Here is a 7,829-nt window from a genome sequence, read left to right on the forward strand (position 1 = left end):
GGTTTGGGGGGGAGACGCTAGCAGACAGCATGTTTGTGCAGGGAGGCGCCCTCCGTACTGTATTGTAACTGCAGCAACCCAATAAAACACGTGTCTAACTGGAAGCTTTGGTGCCTTTGTGGTGAACATAGCCCTGCCATAAGCCTTTTCTCACCTGCAGCCTTCTTAACACCTTCCCTGCATGAAATGATCATCCTCCCAGGCACCCACAAGAGGTCATTACTACTGCTTGTGTTGCACTTACGAAGATCAAAAGAGGGAAGTGGTTTTCCAAGCCTCACACGGTGAAGCACTAGTGAAACTGGGAAATAAATCAATGTCTGCTGTAAACACCTCCAGCAGATGAATTCTGAAAAGAAGGTCAATTGGTTTTTCAGCTATGCTAAGCAGGCATGTGGTAGTGTTTTTCCATCTGCTCAAAGGTGCTGGACTGCATAGGAGGCACTCAGCCCACATGATATAGGGGGTATAAATCCAGGGAATCAACCTGCAGGCAGATTGCTGCCCAACTAATTCTCATTCAGATGCTGTCATAATACAGACCACCAGGGGCCAGTTTCAGTTGCTTTACGCACAGTTGCCAGAAAGGTGGAAACAAGGAAGTAGATCTTTTAAAGGATGCCTGGGTCCATTTCAAGCTCTGGCCTAGCATCCCTCAGTTGTCATGTTCAGTCTGATCCTGAGCTTGAGCCTATTCCTCAAGCAGTGATCCCCAAGGTGATTCAGGACAGAGATGAGGAACATGATGTGTGACAGAAGACCAAGCAGTCTTTTGGTACCCACACAGCTATGAGGAATAAAGTAATGTTCTATATCTGACAATACAGTCCTCTATTTAATAATGAAGATTTGATCTATCAGATCACAAAACTGACAGCAACTTGGACTATAACTTGCTGAGTCAAGAAAACAAACAAACAAACAAAGAAAAACCACAAAACCCACCCACAATGACAAAAGCTCAACCTCCAAACTAAAACCTTCTCTCTCCCCCTCCCTCAAGTACTGCTTGAGCTCCGTGCCCCAGTTTTCCTGGGGCAGTAGGACACAAGTGGCCTTGCAGGAAAGGCCAAGGAACAGAAGCGAGTGAAGGTGCAGTGAGTTGATGCCTCCCTGTCTTCCCCAGCAACCCAGAGGGAGAGTGGAGGAGCCCCAGCTCCAGTTATTTGCAGTAGAATAATCCACACTCCCTCAATGTGTAACTGAAATACCTTTCCTTTAAATCTTAATTTTCTATGTTTTCAACTTTGCTGTTTTTTTCTCCCAGTCCAAAAGCATCTGGAAGAGGAGAGGTGAGCAGAGATTTTTGTGCTCAGCACAGGAGCCTTCTTTGCTGAAAAACCATTTCACAGATTTTCATTTAGATACAGGTATTCACATTAGAAAAACCTTTGGAGAATGCAAAAAAATCCTCCTTTCTCACAGAGGGGAAAAGGGAGCTCGGAGCCTGCTGCAGGCTGTAAATAACTCCCAGACTGGGGAGCCCTGCACTGATGGCATGTCCCAGCAGACCTGCAGGCACAGCAAGGGGCCACGTAGCCTGTGCCCACCCTCACTGTGCTCCACCAGGCAGCAGGGATGGGATACCAAAGATCCCCTGTGCTGGACAACCTTTGTAATCAAGCTGGCAGGCAGCATAACCAGAAAGCATCTCCATGGCAGCTGAGGAGAACTAAGAGCGTTTGTAAACCAAGGAGAGCTGGCAAAACCCACCAGGAACAACAGGAGCCTCCAAGCAAGGCAAGAGGAGGCCATCCAAGTACTGCCTGTCTAGACGAAATTGCAGCAGAGGCACAGCACGCCTGAAAAACGGACTGAAAAACATCATTTACCTCCCACTCCAGCATTTCTCTAGCCAGACATTTCATCCCCGTTCCCAAAAGGCTCTGAGCGAACTGTGGGAGCCCGCGTACCGCCAAGCCTTGTTCAGGTAGACTTGTGCGGGTCTTCTGCAGCACCACACGTCAACTCCATCAAAGCCACAGCACCCTGGTCTCCTCCACGTACCAGGGGCACCCCAGGGCTGCTTCCCCCACCAGACACATGCATGGCTGCCCTGATCCCATGCCCCCCACCAGGGCAGCCCTGAGGGACGTAGAGGACCCTCACGATGGCTCTGAGGCAGCCTTTAGTTTTAGAGCATGAAGCACACAAATAAAATGGATGTTGAATTTATTATTCAGAGTAAGAGGTTTTTCAGAATGTGCTGTGGTATCTGGAGGTGTCTGTCAGAGACCCGAGGCCTGCATGCGCTCCACAGCTCCTGGCTATGGTCTCAAGCACCTGCAGTCTGGGGGAACGACTGAAGTGAACTTACTAATGATAACAGTGAATTAACATGGTGGCCATTTCCTGGCATCTTAACCACCTGATCTGCTGCCTTAGGAGTGAAAGCAGGCACTTCAGGGTGTGAGGGATGCATGATGATACTTCTTCAAAGCCAGCATCAGCTGCTGAGACATTGAGCAGGAGGTAGAAGACAGATCCCACACTGAACATCCCTTTCAATGTCAAATGATCCAACTCTGTTACCCTCCAGATAGCCAACCTCAGCTCCAAAGAGAACAGTGACCTTTCTTAATCCGCTTTCCTGGCATTGCTCATATCAGTTTCATATCACCTCAGGTGCCAGAACTGAACCCCTCAGCCGACCCCAACCATGCCTTTCTCCAGCAGGGATGCTCTTCCTCCCAGCCCAGCCGAGGAAATCTCCTGAGCCTCTTCCATGATTCTGGCCACACATCAGCGAGTCTCTCGCTGCCAGACACTGGTCTCAGCTATTCCTGAATGCCTCTGGAAGCATGAGGCAGGGAACAAGAAAGCCCCTAGAGCCAAAGAAGAAAACGAACATAATTAAAAATTAATTTCTGCATAATGATTTAAGCATCTCGGCAAGACAAGCACCAGCCTGCTCTATGTTTGGTGATGTGGGGAAGACCTTTCTGGTTCCCTGCCCTAGGCACTCCTGTCAGTTCTCATGTTTTGCCCTGCAGCTGTGAGCGATGCTGATCAAACAGCACAGGACAGACTGCATTTCACAGGGCAGAAGCACGCTTGCTATGGGGCCGCGCGTGTCTTCGCCACCCCGTGCCTTTGCTGAAGGGGTGCGATGCAGTGGGCTGCTCACCTTGCGATGCCTCAGCTGACAGCACCTGCACCGTGCACGTCAGTCTGCGGGGAGGGAGGTGGGCAGGCTGTTAGTGCTGTGGGGCTCCCCTGCTTTTTGTGATGCTGCTGGCTGCAGGGAGCAGGGGAGGCGAGTATCGGGGTGAGCCCGGCACCCAACCTCCCCTCAGCCCCAGGTGTGAAGGCCACCAGCATCACTCCTTGGCCTTTTGCCTCGGAGCATAGCAGCCACTGCTAAACTTCCAGAACAACAAATTGCTTGTTCCTCCTCAAGATATTCGGGAAAAAAATAAAAAAGGCATGTAAAAAAGCACGTGCCGGTGTCTTCTGCAGCTCAGTGTTGGCAATGCTAGCTGTGGACATACTGCACTGTTCCCACTCCTTTCTCTGCTGGCCTTGCCAAATCCTAATCATCTTGTTTGCCTCTGCTCCTTCCTCCCAGATGCTCCGTCTCCTGCTCCCTTCCTCAAAGATGCTGCATCTCTTCAAAGGCTTCGGCTGCCTGCCAGTCTCCTGTGTTCTCTCCCAGCCCAGTTCACTCCACTTCGCCTGGCACCCGGCTTTCCTAAGAGCTGGTTCCCTCAGCTGTTTTTCAGCCCATAGGAGTGTTACATTTGACATTACGTTGCCGGCGGTTCCACGCTGGACAGGGCAGGGTGGTGTAAAAAGCTCGGGACAGATTTGTAGCCTCAGCTCTGCTGGCTTGCTGCAGGATGTTAGCTCTGTCACTTCAATACCTCCTCCGATTACCTCACAGAAAGCAAACCGGCTGCTCTGCTGTGAGTGAGGGAGCAACAGGCACAAAGCACTGATATTTAAAAAAAAAAAAAAAAAAAAAAAAAAAAAAAACTTTTATTCAGTGCTTTGCGATGCATGGGCAGTGCCTCGGAATGGCCATCAGCTCCAGTGTAGAAAGTATCACATGTACAGCACTGTAATGCGCCCAGGAACCCTGGCCAAAGACCATGAAGGAACTCCTTTCTGCTGTGAAAATCTTTGCTGGGCCACTACGTCTCAGCATCACAAATAGGATCATCATTCTTGGGCATTTTATTGACCAATAATCTGCAAATCAACCCGCTCTGTGAGCATGGACGGGTGAGATGCACCTGATGCTATGGGGCCACGGGCATGAAACACAGCCATTGCCTTTCCCAGCACTCCAGCCGCGGCCTTGGCCAGAAAATGTTTTATACGGTAGCAGGAGGATGGGGAAAACAGAAATCTGGTGAATCCTGAGTTGTCTAATGGATCTGGATGCCTCCAGTTATCACTTTATATATGACTCTGTCCCTACTACGTAGCTTCTTAAATTCAGGCTGAAGCTTGAAATTAGCCTGGCTGGCCAGATAACCCCTTTGCATCCAAACCTGCTCCACAAATAGCTCTGCGAGATGTTCAGGCACACAGACAGCTGCTGAAGAGAGCAGGCTTTCTCCTAAATTTGAGAAATGACGGGGAGCGAGCAAGGCCGGGAGCTAGAGAAGGCACGTCGGACGCATAACAGGGCATCACACTGTGCTGCACCTTCACCTCCCCAGTTTAATTAAATCGAACCGAGGACAGATGTAGAAACAACCAGGCAGTTCATCATCACCTCGCTGCGAGGCAGGGAAGGTATTGCCTTTCCCAGCCAGTGTGCCGGAGGGGAGGGCAACGCGCGCTCTGGCAGACGCCGTTCACACTCACACCATCAACAGGGAAACAACAGGAACATTTTGCTGCAGGAGGCTGTTAACCACTCTTGTGCCAGCACCACCTTGGCCAGCTAGATCCAGCTTCTCAACGGGATTTAACTTTATTCTCTTGTTTGGAAAGGCCTGTCGTGCCTAACGATTGTGCTGAAGGAAGGGTGGCAGGGTGTTTGAACAGCCAGGTTTGCTAGGTTAATGGCTGGACTTTCCAACCTGAACGACTCTGTGGCCTTAATAATCTGAAGTGCATGTTGCATTACCAGAAAAGAGATGAAGTCCCTAACGAATTATGTAGATCATATCAGAGTGCTTGTAAGACCATTGGACTGGCCCACACCATCATCTATTCCGTGTATGCCTCCCCTGTTGGAGAGGAAGGCTCTGAGATTACTGAGAGAAAGGTTTAAGCATTTTAGTAGGGCTGTCAACAGCCCTTTGCCTGTCGACTCAACAGTGTTCAGGAATAAAAAATAATAGTAATTAAAAAAAAGCTACCCAATGCTTAAAAGCACCTCTGCAACATACCTGGAACCAACTTTTCTGTGCATAAAAACACCACGATCTGAAAGCCATCTGGGCCTAAGAGGCTTAGAAATAAATTGAACACCCTGCTGGAACACCTCCAGCCTTCCACAGCTCCTGCAGCTCCGTGGAGCAGACCTAGAAACTGTCAGACAAGGCTGGATACAACCTGTCAGGGACCCTGTGTCACAGCCATTTACAGGATGGATGGATGGAGGGGGCGAACGTATGGGGAAAGAAATGCCGTACCTGAAGGAACAGAGAAAGCCTATTTTGGACAGACCATGTTGATTTATTTTTCCTCAATACATTTTAAAGCATACCTTTGAAACTGCTAGAGGGCCTGCAATATTAAAATAGCTCTGAAAGAAGTAAGTTACTGAGCAGAATACCGATGAAGTGGTCAGAAAGGCACAGCAACACATGGCCCTGCCAATTATTCTCATCAGAAACACGGGAGCATGAAAGATTTTTCTTTATCTAGGGGAAGGCTACAGTAGAAGCTGATAAGGGAAAGATGTTCTACTGTCAAATGTTTCTGTAACACACTTTCTCTTGTATTTGGCTCTGTGCTTTTGTATTCGTCCCTGCTCTTTTGTGTTCTGCCATTTGGGGCTGGAAGGCAGACAGTGACATTTTTGTAGAGTTTTCTGCGCTACATTAAGGTAATTTAGCACAGATAATTTTCCACTCCATACTTGCTTCAATTTTTGCTTCTCTGTGAAAGGCGGGTAAGAAAATTATACGTCAGGGCAAGAAAGAAAGTTTTTGAAAGAAAAGAGTCTCTGCTTGGAAATAGAACCAAAAGCTTCCTAAATTCACATTATTTTTTTTATTTTACAATGTTTATTAGGAGTGCTGATGGACAGAATGACAACCTGTGTAAATATAACATATCAAGTTTATTGCAGTTAGTGCACTTCATTACTGCTTGTTAGATAGTGAGTGGATGTAGCTGACTACATGAAATTTTGCCCAATATGCAGTTGTTCATTCTATGCAGCGCTTGTACACACATGTACACACACAAAAACTAAGCAGAGACCCAAAATGCAAAAACTGAGGAGCGTGACTGGAGAATGAACACAAACACAGCAGTACAGAAAGACTGGAAGGTAAGAAGGAAGACCAGAAGGGTTGTTAAGAATGGCATGTTGTTAGCACTTAAATTATTAGCAGGTCACTAAGATCCCAGTGCCTTTGTAAGCAGCTTCTCAGAACACTCAGGTCTGGGGACAAAGGAAAATGAATAAATCCTAATTAAGCCACAAGTGCAACAGGATGATGAGACTGATCCTAGGTAGCTCCCAAAGGATACGAAGTGACACTTCTAAAACCAGCAATCAGACAACCTAAGAACAACACAGGTAGCACACGGACACAATAGCTGGTATCCCATGTCTTCGGTAACCTTGCAGCACGTACCTGACGGACCTCCCGGACACAAGCATCCTCGTGCACAAATACGGGGCAGTTACGTGTCTTGGTGATTTTGTGTATGTGGATACAAGAGTGTGAGTGAATGAGAAGTTTAAAAAGTCAGTCCCTTCCCATCATGTTTTGCATCGACACGTGCAACACTGTGAAAACTGGCACTGCAGAAAACAAGCATTGCAACACACACATTTGATCAAGAACAATACTATCGTTCTTCTGCAACCCCCTTGAAAGAGATATAAAACATTTTTCTTTCATTAGAATTCTCTGCCCTTTAAGATAGTTGGATTCTAGATGACAGACCTCCCACCTCACATTGAATTTCCCAACCTGAAGCCTTTTCCAAGTTCCCTGTGCTGTATCAACAGTAACAAAGTACTTATTGAAAACACAGGGCTAACATCTTTGCTTATGTAGTTTCTGTGGCTGAACTATTCCCCATAGACTGTTTCAAAACAGCAGTTGCGCAGTCTTTGCACCATTTCTTTAGGAACTTGTTAAACAAAAATACTGCAACAGTCAATAAGGCTGGAGTGGTGAAAGGTACTCTCACACCCTTGTGTTTGTTATCTGTCACAGGAAACAGGGATGCACAGGCAATGCTGACAGGCAAAGCTGAAGACTCCTTGCATGCTGTGGTAAAGCAAGATCTTAAAGTGTTCTTTAAGAAGTAATCTTAAAAACAAGTAATAAGTTAATAAATAAATTAATAAAGTGATCTTAAAAGCGTTAAAGAAAGGGTGGAGCAGCAAACTGCACATTAATCCTGAATTGCTTTAAGGCCAGCAACTTCAACTACAGTATTTCTATATGCTTAATTCAGCTGCTAGAGTGCTTTCAGGGAGAGGAAGCAGTCTTTAATACTTCCAGGTCTATTTTGGCTTCTTCTGAAGTAACTGACACAGACCCTGCTCAGTGACAGCACCCTGCCCCTAGATGGATCATTGTCCTCTGTTGGGCTGCTAGTTCATGTTCTCAGGAGACATTACTTTCACTACTGCACTCAAACTCTCTGGTACACCATCTCTGCCACAACTTGAGGAATCAGTG

At 47.2% G+C, this 7,829-nt stretch overlaps 1 long non-coding RNA gene across 1 annotated transcript; it reads left to right on the plus strand.

Moving 5' to 3' along the window:
* Positions 1 to 6,519: 6,519 nt before the first annotated feature.
* LOC118160286 lies at positions 6,520 to 7,465 on the plus strand. The gene is made up of 2 exons (XR_004747402.1): positions 6,520 to 6,663; positions 7,224 to 7,465. It is a non-coding gene; the product is annotated as an uncharacterized LOC118160286 (long non-coding RNA).
* Positions 7,466 to 7,829: the final 364 nt, after the last annotated feature.

This window comes from Oxyura jamaicensis, chromosome 1 (genome assembly GCF_011077185.1).
Source record: "Oxyura jamaicensis isolate SHBP4307 breed ruddy duck chromosome 1, BPBGC_Ojam_1.0, whole genome shotgun sequence".
Taxonomy (NCBI): domain Eukaryota; kingdom Metazoa; phylum Chordata; class Aves; order Anseriformes; family Anatidae; genus Oxyura; species Oxyura jamaicensis.